This window comes from Triticum dicoccoides, chromosome 1B (assembly GCF_002162155.2).
Source record: "Triticum dicoccoides isolate Atlit2015 ecotype Zavitan chromosome 1B, WEW_v2.0, whole genome shotgun sequence".
Classification (NCBI taxonomy): Eukaryota; Viridiplantae; Streptophyta; class Magnoliopsida; order Poales; family Poaceae; genus Triticum; species Triticum dicoccoides.
Window position 1 is genome coordinate 36810264 of NC_041381.1, and position 15294 is coordinate 36825557.

A 15294-nucleotide genomic window follows, 5' to 3' on the forward strand; every position below is an offset into this window, starting at 1 on the left:
ACATTTCTAAACTCCTAGAAGCATTGGAACCATTTCCGCAAACAACCGATCTTATAAATGAGTTTTAGAAAAATTCCCCAGTTTTAATACCGGGCCCTTTGGGATTATGGTTTTCTTTTATCTATGTGACACCTGTCCAAAGCAAAACAATCAGACAGAAAAGAAGAAGAAATGGGATTCCGAATTTCCACTCCTCTAGGCATGAAGCTTCCTCTGAAGGTAGCTGACACCCTGAAAAGCCTGCGCATTCCCCAATAGAATGTCTCGTCGATCTCAGAGTGGCCTGCCCTGCTGGCATGTAAGACAATAGGTTTGGGGGGAACCGACACAACCCTCTAGGGGTGGCCTATCACATATATATAATGAAGGGTCACAACGTTACATCATACGTACACATATATGGGAACTGTACAGTCTAACAACCTCCCTCAGTCTTAGCCACTTCTTAAAGAATCTAGAAGGGTAAGATTGCGCCAACAAGCCTCGAACTGTGGTAGAGGCAATGGCTTGGTAAGATGTCTGCAAGTTGGTCCTTGGAAGAGATGAACTTGATATGTAGTTGCTTCTGAGATACACGTTCCCGTAAAAAATGATAGTCAACTTCAATGTGTTTCGTGCGGGCATGAAATACCGGATTTGAAGACAGGTATGTAGCACCGATGTTGTCACACCAAATAATATTTGACCGTGATTGGGGTATAGCCAATTCCTGAAGCAAAGACTGTATCCAGATAATTTCTGCAGTTGCATTAGCCACAACCTTATACTCAGCATCAGTACTGCTACGCGAAACAGTAACTTGTTTCCGAGCACTCCAGGCGATCAAGGTAGAACCAGAGAACACAGCATAGCCCCCCGTGGATCGCCCGTCATCCAGACTGCCAGCCCAGGCCTCATCAGAGTATGCCAAAACGACCCCAGAAGGATTCGATCGAATTTGCAGACCATAGGACAGTGTGAAGCGAATATAGCGCAAAATGCACTTAACAGCAGACCGATGAGTGTCACGAGGTGCCTGAAGATACTCACATACTCTGTTGACAACAAAGGAAATATCTAGACGGGTGATCGTCAAGTACTGAAGCCCACCAACAATGCTCCTATACTGTGTTACATCAGCAGAAGTCAGAAGCTCACCATCCACAACATTGATCTTGTCAGTGGTAGATATAGGTGTAGTCATTGGTTTGCACTTAAGCATCCCAGCCCGCTGCAACAAATCCAAGGAGTACTTCTTCTGCGCCAAGACCATCAGAACCGGAGGAAACTTCCACGCCAAGAAAGTAATGAAGCTTCCCCATCTCACTCGTCAGATGCTCTGTTAGTCCAGAGTCCATATACCAGTGCGGGTCAACGGAGTAGGACTGAGTGTGCCCTTGTTGCTTTGTTGACGCCAGGCAGTCTGCCATGGCAACCTGATGCGCAAAGTTACACATGTCCTTGCCATCATTGCCGAGGCCAAGAAAGCTTTTCTCGAAAAGTTTGTGACACTTAGAGGGCTAGTGCCCCTCAATGCGAGAAAGTTAACACACACGCTTACCACCAGCCCCCGGTAAGGTTGCGGACGAAGGGGGGGGCCAAGGCGGGTGGCGGTGGTGGCCCCGAAGAAGACTTGGATGACGAGGGATGGCAGCCAACCTTGGTGGTGGCATTGGCCGAGAAGGACCCGTGGCTGCTCTTGGAGCGGCGCGACTCGGCCCGCTACTCGGTGAGGAGAAGGCGGGAGAATACCTCATGCGCCATCATGGGGTTCGAGTTGCCCGCTCATGGATGATCTCGACCAAGGCATCATACTCCTCGTCAAGGCCATTGACAATTAAGGAATTGAACTCAGAGTGGGTGAGTGGGTGTCCAATGGAGGCCAATGTGTCGGCAAGGCCCTTGACCTTGTTGCAGAACTCGGTGGTCGTGGAGTCAAGTTTCTCACACTCGCCAAGTTGACGTCGGAGCGAAGAGACATGGGCCTGCGACTGCACCACGAACAAGCGCTCAAGAATGGTCCATGCCTCATGAGACATCTTGGTGAAGACAACGAGTCTGGCAACAGCCTTAGTGAGTGACCCCTGGATGGAGGAGAGGTTCGCCTGATCCTGCCCTGTCCAAACACGGTTCACCGGATTGTAGAATGGGTCGTGCACGCTATCTACCAGTGCAGGGGGACAGGGGAGGGAGCCTTCGACGTAGCCAAGCAGGTAGTGGCTCCCAAGGAGCGGAAGGACCTGCGCACACCAGAAGATGTAGTTGTCTGATGACAACTTGATGGTGATGAGATTCTCGAAGTGGAACGACGGTGGCGGGAGCAAACCCGCGGAGTGGAATGCCTGAGGTGGATATGTCGTGGAGGCAGGAGACACCGTCATGGAAGCGGCGAGGGGCGCGGACGCCATGGGGCGGATAGCACCGGTGCCGGCCCCGAGGCAGGGAGCCCGGCCTTCCAGGCCGACGCGGGCTCGACCCTCGGAGGAGGCGGGACGATGGCGGCGAGTGATGTAGGCGATGAGGCGGCGGCAGCGGTGTGGATCGTAAGCGCGTTCCCCGGCGAAGAAGCAGCCAAGGTGGCGAAGATGGAGCCAACGCTCCTTGTCCCGATCGGTGTTTGGACTACGGCAGCATCGAGCGGACGCGAAAGAAGAGTCGCGAGAGAGGCCGACAGAAACCCGGCAGCGGTGGAGCCGAAGGTGGCGGCGCTCGTCATGGTGGCGGAGGGGCGATCTGAAGTGGGGGAGGCGACGACGGCGGTGGTGTCGGGGGTTTAACCTAGTCTGATACCATGTAAGACTATAGGTTTGGGCGGAACCGACACAACCCTCTAGGGGTGGCCTATCACATATATATAATGAAGGGGTACAACGTTACATCATACGTACACACGTACGGGAACTATATAGTTTAACATGGCAGCATGCATAGGGCTGGACGTACCGAGCAGGCTTTTCGGCCCGCTCATGGACCGCACTGGACTGGACAGATCGGTCCTGGCCCGCTGGAAAATATGGCCAGTCCGATCCATGAATTTCGACCCAAAAATCGACTGGTCCAGACCGGTCTTAGCTCGGTTAACTCGATTGGACCGTTGGACCAAAACAAACATGGTTGTTTCTCAATCAGGCAGCCTTCCGACGACGTGAACCAGCGATGGGGTCTGAATCCGGTGGGGTCAACACGAGGCAGTTCACATTCGAGCAGCTTGTCGCGGCGATGAGGCAGTTCGACGATGGCGGCGCACGACAATGGCGGCCGTCTCTCTCCTTTCATTCAGCATAATATTAGCGTAAAAAGGATGGAGTTTCGCTGCCGTTTCCCTTTCCATTCATTCAGCATAGCAGAAATAGAAAGAACGTTAAAGACGGGATCGATCTTATACGGCCGTTTCCCTTTCCTTTCATTAATGGAATTAATGGTCCGGCTTCTGCGTCCACTACGCCCACGACTAGGACTCCGCTCCACGTTAGTTCTGATCCACTAATCACGGAGGACTAGCACACCCAAATTTGTGCGCTCATGCACGTGCTACCTTATTTGCATGCGGCTAAGAAGATGCTAAGAAAGAACAACAAAGACGTGCACAAGATTTGCTAACAAGATCTGGCACCGGACACGTAGCCCGCGTCGTTCGCATTCTCCCGGAGGACTCCAGCGCGCGCGTGCGTTGCTGTTAGTGCACCAGCACTTCGCCGGCCACACGCTAGAGGACTAGGCATTGCCGACGCCATGGTCACCGTGACGCCATGGTCGCCGCGCAGAAGCTCACGACCACCACATCCACATCCTGACGCCCCCGGTATGGTCACCACATCCGTCTCTTCCCGTCATTGCCGACGCCATGGTCACCGTGACCTCTCCATGGCCGGTCCTCTCGGTCCTCTCTGTCCGTCTCGGGCTTCGTCGCCGCCTGTCCGGTTCCTGCAAACTGTTGGAAATATGAGCAATTTACCATATGATTTTATTAATGGAAATACTAGATAAGGCATGACTAATATAGCAGAGATAAAGCAAGTTATGCGATCTGACAGAGAGAAGGTAAATAACGTCTGCAAATATAAACTAGAACTGAACATCTCTAGAGTAGAAAATAGACCAAGTTACATATACGAAGTACAACCTATCATGTCTAGGGCAAAGACTAGAACAAGGAACGGTAGCAGAACCTCTAACAAGAAAAACATGAGCACGTACGGGATAGTTGCAGCAACAGTAGCACTGGACTTGGGATCGTGTCCTCGGTACCCATGTCGTCGAGGAGGTTGTCGACGTCGGGGAAGTAGTTGTCGTCAGGGAAGTAGTCATCGGAGTCCGGGGCGTCCGTGACGAACAAGTCAGTAGTCACCCCGATCGCTCCGCAAAAACCTTATCACCCTTCTCTCGTGCAGGACTTGAAGAGGTGCGGTTTCGGACGCCTACTGTCCCGACCTGCGGTGCAAGCCGCAAGCCGGGATCAGGAAGATCGTAGCAGCAGCGCAGTGTGCAGCGCGATGTTGCACTGGTCGTTGATGCCCGGAAAACCCAGTGACGATGTCACCGATTGATCTAGTCGGTGCTACTGCCCAAAAACCACCAGCGCATTTGTATCTTTTTTTTTTTTTGCTATCATGCATTTGTATCATACTTGTAAATTGGCGGTGATCACGAGTGGATGCGTGATCTGTAAGTATGGCCGGGATCACGAGTGCATTGTGCCTTATAAAAAGGTGGACTACCTACCAACCAGAGGACCAAGATTCTTCATGTTGAGATCAGAGTTAAACCCAGGGTTGTTCTATAGCTCTACGGGTGTGTTTCGTCCCAGCCTCAACTTTTAGCATAACCAAAAATTAGGCATGTTGTTTCTGTTTGGTTTACAGCCATTGTTCCTGCTATTTTTCATTGTCGACCGCTCCGTGACCACCGCGGTGACGGCCGCCAGGCCTCTCCGCCGCCTTGATGGCAAGCTCGCCAAGATTGGCGAGGAGTGCTCGCTTCGCGACTTCTCCACCAAGGTCGGTCGTGGCAAGGCTGCCGCCAGGGCTTCGAAGGCTACGTCGGCAGTGGCCTCGGTGGCACTCCACACGACCCGGCAGGAGGCAGAGCTGCTCCTCCATGAGAGGCAACCGCCGGACAAGGATGCCGAGGCTATCCGTTGTCCTACAGCCTCTGGAGGGACCACGATGACCACAACGACAATGGCACCGACGGAGATCACGGTGCAGCAAGGTAGGGCGTCCACAATGACAATGTATTCAACCTTATCATGTCCGCTCACTTGGAAACAGATGCTTCGTTGGCCAATGCGCAACTAATTGCATGCACACTTACAAAATATTTCTAACAACCAATCAGGACATTTCACTTATGAGGATTAGTCAAAAATTTAGCACGTTCCAGAAAGAGACCCGACCGTGATTTGTGTACTATAAAGGAACGGAGGGAGGGAGTAATTTCTTATTTGGTAGTGAAATAAAGCAAATAAGCCAGGAAAAAAATAGGTGATGTGAGAAAACTAGGTAGAGAATAAATTTGTGTGGAAAATTAATCTGCAACAATTATTATGGTCATCCCAAACAAATTGAGGGAAGATTTTTCCCTTTAATAATTATTGTGCGACCACCTTCCTAACCAAGCTTCGATTGTCGTGTTGGTACATACATGAAGAACATTGTCTATAGAGCGATACTGACATCATAGGGGAGAAATTTGGCACTTAGGTGATGCGAAGACTTGAGGAAGAAGGTAGTGTTATTGAGCTTACAAGTTACATTTTTTGTGTGTAACGTAGTTCTTTTATAGTAAAATTGGATCTCTCTATTGGGTATGGCTTTCTACATGGCTTTCAGTGTAACCTACCAAATCTCTCCCCTATGATTTTTTAAAAGTATAGCACCCAAATGATTCACCCATGACATGTTCTTGAAATTGATTTGCACTGCTGATTATTCAAAACACGAGTGTTAGATTTTGTAGTCTGAAAATATGATAATGATGCCGAGAGAAGAGAGCATGCGTACGATCCATGAACTTGATGTGCGAGATGGTATGACTTCTTTAGAGAACCATCTTGATCCTTCCTTTTTCTTTATAATATTGCCAACCATCGAGATTGTGGTGCAGGAGGTCGCGGGTGCTAAAGATTGTGGCACGGTTTAGAGGGTTGGCCGGTGGCGGAGGCGGCGACTCAGGTTGGGGGCGACAAGCAAAATATTTCAAAAGCCTGTGGCAACGCACGGGCTTTCTACTAGTATATGGCTAGTTTGGTTGGCGTTCTGTGCTTGTCCTACATGACCTAGTAGATCATTGTATATTATCTGGAGGGTTTTTAATTGTTTGTTCTAACAAGGACGCAGGCTTCTCCGCAAAAATAGAAAAGATGCAAGCTTGCTTGATCGTGGCACCGAGCCATCATGGTTGGGCTGACTAGGCGTTTGGAGAAATAACAACGCTATGTTTGGAGGAAACAACAACGTACGTAGATGCTGCAGCCCGTTGAGGAGAAGCTCCGGCCACCATCTCATATAGGGCACCATACATGCATGCTACGGAACTTGCCAACTTCAACACAAGTATTTCAATTTCATAATTACCCACTAGCATGACTCTAATATTACCACCTTTATATCTCAAAACAATTATCAAGCATCAAATTGATCCTAGTGTTTAATGCTCTAAAAGATATAAGTGAAGCACATAGAGTATTCTAATAAATTTTAATTAAGTAGGCTTCTCCCAAAAGGTGTGTATAGCAAGGATGATTGTGGTAAAACACATATCATATGGCGAATAAAAATATAGCTCCAAGTAAAGTTACCGATAAATGAAGACGAAAAATGGGATGCCTTCCGGGGGCATCCCCAAGCTTAGGATTTTGTCTATTCTTGAATATCTTGGGGTGCCATGGGCATCCCCAAGCTCAGGCTCTTGCCACTCCTTATTCCATAGTCCATCAAAATCTTTAGCCAAAACTTGAAAACATCACAACACAAAACTCAACAGGAAATCTCATAAGCTCCGTTAGTGAAAGAAAGAAAAACCACCACATAAGGTACTGTAATGAACCCACTCTTTATTTATATTGGTGTTAAACCTACTGTATTCCAAGTTCTCTATGGTTCATACCACTTAATACTAGCCATAGATGCATCAAAATAAGCGAACAACACACGAAAGGCAGAATCTATGAAAAACATAACAGTCTGTAGCAATCTGTAACTCTCGAATACTTCTGGAACTCTACAACTCCTACCAAAATAGGAAGTCCCGGTATATTTATCTATTGATCTACAACAAAAATAATGAACGCAAAATCACGTTTTTGTGAATTACTAAAATTATTTTCGTGCGCGCAAAGTTTCTATTTTTCAGCAGAATCAAATCAACTATCACCATAAGTTATCCTATAGGTTCTACTTTGCACCAACACTAATTAAAACATAAAAATACATCTAAACAGAATGTAGATGCAAAATTTATTACTAAAATGAACAAAAACAAAAAAAAGAAAAAGAAAATAGGGTTGCCTCCCAACTAGCGCTATCGTTTAACACCCCTAGCTTGGCATAAAAGCGAGGATAGATCTAAGTAGTGCCACGTTGGCACTCAATTCATAAGTAGCTCACATGATAGATTCATAAGGTAATTTAACTTTGTTTCTTGGAAAGTCCTATGTGCCTTTCCTTAATGGAAATTGGAATCTAATATTCCCTTCCTTCATATCAATAATCGCACCAATCGTTCTAAGGAAAGGTCTACCAAGAATAATAGGACATGAAAGATTGCAATCTATATCAAGAACGATAAAATCTACGGGCACCAAATTCCTATTTGCAACAATGATAACATCATTGATCCTCCCCATTGTCTTTTTAATGGTGGAACCCGCAAGGTGCAAATTTAAAGAGCAATCATCAAGATCATGGAAATCTAGAATATGACATAAAGTTTTCGGAATCGTGGAAACACTAGCACCCAAATCACATAAAGCAAAACAATCATGATCTTTAATTTTAATATTTATAGTAGGTTACCACTCATATTTAAGTTTTCTAGGTATAGAAACTTCCAAATTAAGTTTTCATCAAAAGACTACATCAAGGCATCAACAATATGTTTGGTAAAAGCTTTATTTTGACTATAAGCATCAGGAGAATTAACAACAGATTGCAAGAAGGAAATACAATCTTCTAGAGAACTATTATCATAATTAAATTCCTTAAAATCCAAGATAGTGGGTTCAATGCTATTTAAAGTCTTGACCTCTCCAATCCTACTTTTACCAAAGTTAGCATCAAGATCTAATAACTCCGAACCATTGGGACGCCTTTTAACTAAAGTTGACTCATCTCCAGTCTTATCATTATTAAGATTCATATTGCAAAATAAAGATCTAATAGGGTACACATCATTAACTTTAAGATCTTCATCATTATTTTCATGGAAACTAGAAGAACACGCCTTTATAAAGCAATCTTTCTTAGCACGCAATCTAGCAGTTCTTTCTTTGCACTCATCAATGGAAATTCCCATAACTTTGAGAGACTCATTGATATCATGCTTAGGAGGAGTAGATCTAAGTTTCAAAGAATCAACATCAAGCGAGAGTCTATCAACGTTCCTAGCCAAATCATCAACTTTGAGCAATTTTTCTTCAAGCAATGCATTAAAATCCTTTTGAGAAATCATAAATTCTTTCACACTATTCTAAAAATCAGAGGGCATCTTATTCAAATTACCATAAGAATTATTGTAGGAATTTCCATAATTATTAGAGGAATTACTAGGGAACGGTCTAGGATTAAAGTTTCCTCTATAAGCATTATTACCAAAATTATTCCTACCAACAAAATTCCCATCCAAAGATTCATTATTATTCTCAATCAAAGTAGACAAAGGCATATCATTGAGATCAATAGCAGCACTCTTAGTAGCAAACAATATCATAAGTTCATCCATCTTTCCACTCAAAACATTAATTTCTTCTATAACATGCACTTTTTTACTAGTAGATCTTTCGGTGTGCCATTGAGAATAATTAGCTATAATATTATCAAGGAGTTTTGTAGCTTCTCCCAAGGTGATTTCCATAAACGTGCCTCCCGCGGCCGAATCTAAAAGATTTCTAGAAGCAAAATTCAATCCGGCATAAAATTTTTGTATGATCATCCATAAATTCAAACCATGAGTAGGGCAATTGCGAATCATCAATTTCATTCTTTCCCAAGATTGGGCAACATGCTCATGATCAAGTTGTTTAAAATTCATAATATCGTTCCTAACAGAGATAATCTTAGCGAGAGGAAAATACTTAGAGATAAAAGCATCTTTGCACTTATTCCATGAATCAATACTATTCTTAGGCAAAGACGGAAACCAAACTATAGCACGATCTCTAAGTGAAAATGGAAATAACTTCAATTTAACAATATCACTTTCCGTATCTTTTTTCTTTTACATCTCACACAATATCATTATCATTAAGAGGAGCAATCGGAGTACTAAGGAAATCATTATTATTGGAATTGGAAAAGTCACACAATTTGGTATTATCTTGCGCCATAGCGACAAGCAATCCAACACACAAGCAAACAAAAAGACAAGCGAAAGAGAGGGGAGATTGGGAAAGAGAGGGCGAATAAAACGGCAAGGGTGTAGTGGGGGAGAGGAAAACAAGAGGCAAATGGCAAATAATGTAAATGCGAGGGAGATGAGTTTGTGATGGGTACTTGGCATGTCTTGAGTTGAGCGAAGACCTCCCCGGCAACGGCGCCAGAAATCCTACTTGCTATGTCTTGAGCTTGCGTTGGTTTTCCTTGAAGAGGAAAGGCTGATGCAGCAATAGTAGCATAAGTATTTCCCTCAATTTTTGAGAACCAAGGTATCAATCCAGTAGGAGGCTCCTCAAAAGTCCCATGCACCTACACAAACAAACAAGAACTCGCAACCAATGATAAGATAAATATATTTTGGTATTTTTTAATATAGATTGGAAAAGTAAAGATGCAAATAAAAGTAGATTGAAAGCTTATATGATAAAAGATAGACCCGGGGGCCATAGGTTTCACTAGTGTCTTCTCTCAAGGTAGCATAAGTATTACGGTGGCTGAACAAATTACTATCGAGCAATTGATAGAAAAGCGAATAATTATGAGATTATGTGGGCATGATCATGTATATAGGCATCATGTCTGTGACAAGTAGACCGACTCCTGCCTGCATCTACTACTATTACTCCACACATTGACCGCTATCCAGCATGCATCTAGAGTATTAAGTTCATAAAGAACAGAGTAACGCATTAAGAAAGATGACATGATGTAGAGGGATAAACTCGTGCAATATGATATAAACCCCATATTTTTATCCTCAATGGCAAAAATACAATACGTGCCTTGCTGCCCCTGCTGCCACTGGGAAAGGATACCGCAAGATTGAACCCAAAGCTAAGCACTTCTCCCATTGCAAGAAAGATCAATCTAGTAGGCCAAACCAAACTGATAATTCGAAGAGACTTGCAAAGATAAATCAATTATACATAAAAGAATTTAAAGGAGATTCAAATATTTCTCATAGATAAACTTGATCATAAACCCACAATTCATCAGATCTCGACAAACACACCGCAAAAAGAATTACATTGAATAGATCTCCAAGAAGATCAAGGAGAACATGGTATTAAGAACCAAAGAGAGAGAAGAAGCCATCTAGCTAATAACTATGGACCGAAGGTCTGTGGTAAACTACTCACAACTCATCGGAGAGGCTATGGTGTTGATTTAGAAGCCCTTCGCGGTCGATTCCCCCTCCGGCGGAGCGCCGGCAAAGGCTCCAAGATGGGATCTCACGGATACAGAAGGTTACGGCGGTGGAAATAGTTTTTTGTGGGCTCTTCTGATGTTTTCGGGGTACATGGGTATATATAGGAGGAAGAAGTACGTCGGTGGACGCCCGAGGGGCCCATGAGAGAGGGGGGCGTGCCCTGTAGGGGGCGCGCCCTCCACCCTCGTGGCCACCTTGGCTACTTCTGGATTTGCACTCCAAGTCCTCTCGATCACGTTTGTTCCATAAAGATCGCTCCTGAAGGTTTCATTCCGTTTGGACTCAGTTTGATATTCCTTTTCTTCGAAGTACTGAAATAGGCAAAACACATCAATAGAGGCTGGGCCTCCGGTTAGTAGGTTAGTCCCAAAAATGATATAAAAGTGTAAATAAAGCTCATAAACATCCAAAACATGTAATATAATACCATGGAACAATCAGAAATTATAGATACGTTGGAGACGTATCAATCTACAGGAAAGTTGGGTATGTTTTTACCCTCACAATTTTGGACATAATCTAGCCTGCAAATCCACATCTGCATATATAGTTCAATCAATTTGTTCAGTAGTGTCCACAAAATACAAAACAGAATTTGTGTTGTTGTTCATATTTGTTAGCTATTAAGACTAGATGCTTCTACCTATCTTTCTTCAGTACCACACCAGGTATCGACACTAGTTAGATGAGAATCCCAACACACGAACAAAAAAAAGGTCAGTAGATAAGCGTTGCAGTTCTCTTGACATGCTGGCGAACTACACTATTACTGACATCGCAGTACAAGCATGTTGCAGTATAATATATATCCTAGTAAAACTAGGGGTCAATTCCGTATATAAGTTTGTTCGTACATTGCAACTACTTTAGAAAATAGCAGTCATATATATGTAAGTATTTAAGTCAACATAAACAGATCATCCAGAGTATAAAAGAAAAACATTTGTTGTTTACTTATAAAATTCTTTTTCCACCCATTCCAATGTGCAGAAACTGCCATCCACAATAAAATTCCTGCTCCGAGTTCAAGGAAGGTTACTTTGGAGACACAACACAAGAATGGGTATGCAGACATGCAAGCTGACTACCACATCGACTTTGAAGACTGCATCAACATAACTACTGGTTGGAAAGATTTTGTCTCCCAGAATGGCTTTGAGGTTGGAGAAGTGGCCATGATGTTTTTCTACAAAGAAGAAGACTTCATCAAATTTACAATATTTTCACTCTGGCTGTCTAATATGAAGCAACCAATATTTCTAATGCTTTGCTTATGTTGTATGCTTTTAAAATTATGTTCATCAGACACATTGAACGATGCCTATTTAAAGTATGCAACCTCAACTGTGTCATTTTATCATCCTTTTTAGACAAAGTTGCTGTTGGCAGTAATGCAGTTCTCTCAGACACATAGTGTGGTACTAATAATAAAAAAAGCAGTCCTCTGAATAGTAACAAGGAAATGCAAATGGTCGAGACTTTGCAGTTAACATATGATGTTCAAAAACAATTCTCATAGTATGCAGCTCAATAAACTCTTATAATAACTATTCAGCTAACACAAGCATATAATGGACCATCCATTCTAATAGCAGAATAGAACATTAACAACACTACTAATGCAGTACGGAAGTGCATATTATGCAGTCATCTAGAACACATAATGCAGCTTAAGAAAAGAGAAATCTCATAAGAAGCCATAATCACTGTAATGCAGCTACAACGAAGTACACTACTAACGAAAATGCAGTGCACTACAACGTATGCCACGACTACAACAAATAAAATTAAAGTAGTAAAACTACAGACATGTTTTAGACTAACAGAGGTGTCAATTTCACTCGCAATTCCATAACTCGCTTAAAAATTGTACAACCACTAAACTATCGAAAAATACCCCCGCAAAAAATTACATGGAAGACACGGCAACTGGACGAACAACATCAGCTTTAATTTAAAACATGCAATTCAAAAAATGACAATTATACCTGAATACAATAAATTCAAACCTATAGCAACAATAATTACAATATTCAAACACGCATGTACGGGCAAAATCCAAAAAATCAACAAGAACAGAGGAGCGGACGAAGCTCACCCGCCCGCACAGTCAAATTAACAAGAATTGAAAACTAACTCCTAAAAATTAACAAACTATAGGGTGAACGGACCGATTAAAACAAACACAATCAAAGAATTCCTTCTAAAAACAACATCCAAGCACACAAAAAATCGCATCTGACGCGAACACGAACGAACAGAGAAATCTCATCCGCCAAATCCCTCGATTTGCAAGCACTATAGTATATTTTCCTGTAAATTATAAAGAATAAAGCTAAAATGAGATGCAGAGACAAACTGAATCATCCCGCAACACCCAATTTCACATAGAAAACGCGGGCGGACCACCAGAAAATGAAGTAGTTCTTCAGTGACGCATTGCAGTGCCCAACGTAAAGACGATGCAGTTCGTTTCTGTTGAGCATGCAGTGCGGAAATGTTATCAGAATAACTATTCTGCTAATATTAGCATAATAGGACTCATGTTTTATACTCCCAAGTGTATGTACTCCTATAGACTAAACAAGCTAGCAGTTGTTAGATCGGCTGTTAGATCTATTTACTGATTATTGCACCGGCTGAATAAATGATTTTCAATTGCATGTATGCGTGAACAAACAGAGATATTCGAGGGATCCTTCTAAATGGATAAGGTTGCGCTCGTTCAAGTCTACCACGAGCCTAGTTGGTCAGCACTTTTATATAAAAAATATATGCATGGCCAATATATACTATTTTTTGCACGTGAGTATATACCACGTCTTATGAAAGATCGTACTCTGTTTTTGTAGGGTATATATACTGCTATTTGAATTGTAGTATATAGAGGTTTTTCTACATGCAAAGTATGCGTAGTATGTTTTTTGTTGTTGTGTGGAAAGTATATGTACTATTTGTGCATGGCCAATATATACTAATTTTTTTTGGTAAGGAGCATTACTACTTTTTTTTATGTGAGTATGAGTATATACTTGTTTTTTATATTGTACTATATACTCCTTTTTTTGGTCTGGAAGCATATACTTTTTTATGTGAGTATATACCACTTCTTATGGAAGAACTCTTTTTTTATCACATCAGTGTATATACTGCTTTCTGCATTGTAGTTTATAGAGCTTTTTCTACATACAAGTATGTACTATTTGTGCATGACAAATATATACTACTTTTTTTGGTATGGACTATATAATTTTTTTTGTAGCTGAGTATGTACATTTTTAAATTGTAGTATATACTACTACTATTTTGGTCTGGAAGCATATACTTTTTTAATTAGTATATACTTTTTTAATGGGGTATATACCACATATTGTGACTCTTTTTTGGGTAAAGGAACATATACTATTGTTATTAATATACTTCACTTAGAAATATAAATAACTACAAACTAAGGAGTATTCAGAATGAAGATAACAAAAAAAAAGGTATACTCCATTCAAAAAGAAGATTCAGCTTTAATAAAATTAGTAGTTTCTACACAGTAAATTAGCAACCGGAGCTACTGTTCCTTTTCCTGGGTATACCAATTTCCCAAGACGAAACAACAGCTGGGTACATTTGATCATTTATCCACTAGCAGAAGTAATTAAGAAGTATGCCAGTAATCAGTTTACAGCTAGCTGGGTGCCGCTGGCCATATGATCGTGAGAATACGTTGGAGATCGACAAGCACACCACGCATGATGTTGCCACCCTCAACTGACCACCAGAAGCCACTGAATTGATTCTTCCGTTCTAGACGCCCTAAGCCGCATGCCTCCAATGACAACCATAGACCACACAAATATTCTTCCGTTCACAGAATTAACGTCAGCAAACGATGAGACCCATCTCCTCAAAGGGACCGTATATTCTTATTTCAGATCTGGAAGCAAAGCAAGAGGATTATGATCAATGGATAGAAATATGTTGCAGATCTAGCCGTGGAATCGGCATGCACAAAAAGTTCAAGAACAGATCGTTGACCCCAGATTCCAATCAACCTCAAGTCCGGTTGTGTCGTGCTGTCTGATCCATCAGCCGGTTGAGGTGCGAGATGCATGTGAAGGAAATGATCAGCTCATTGCCGCCCGATAGATCAATTAATTAACGATCAGCTCACCTCTCAGTAGGATGTGCTTCGATGGCCATAAGATGAGTTCCACGCTGATGTATCTTGTGGATTAAATCCACCGGAGATCACCAATGATTGATTCCGCCGGTGAGCGCCGACGTCGGCCGAGTCGGCCTGGCTAGCTAGGTATTAATGGGTAACGAAAATACCTATTGTCACGGGAGTTGTTTGAGTCAGCGAGATAATTGAGTCCGTATCGAATTATTTAATTAGATTAAATATGATTAAACAAAGACTAAACGGGCAGGAGGCATCTGTTACCCGCTAGGACGTGTGTGTGTGTGCGGTTTAAAAATGAGAGTATGTACTTCTAGGAGTACTAACCCATTTTCCTATAT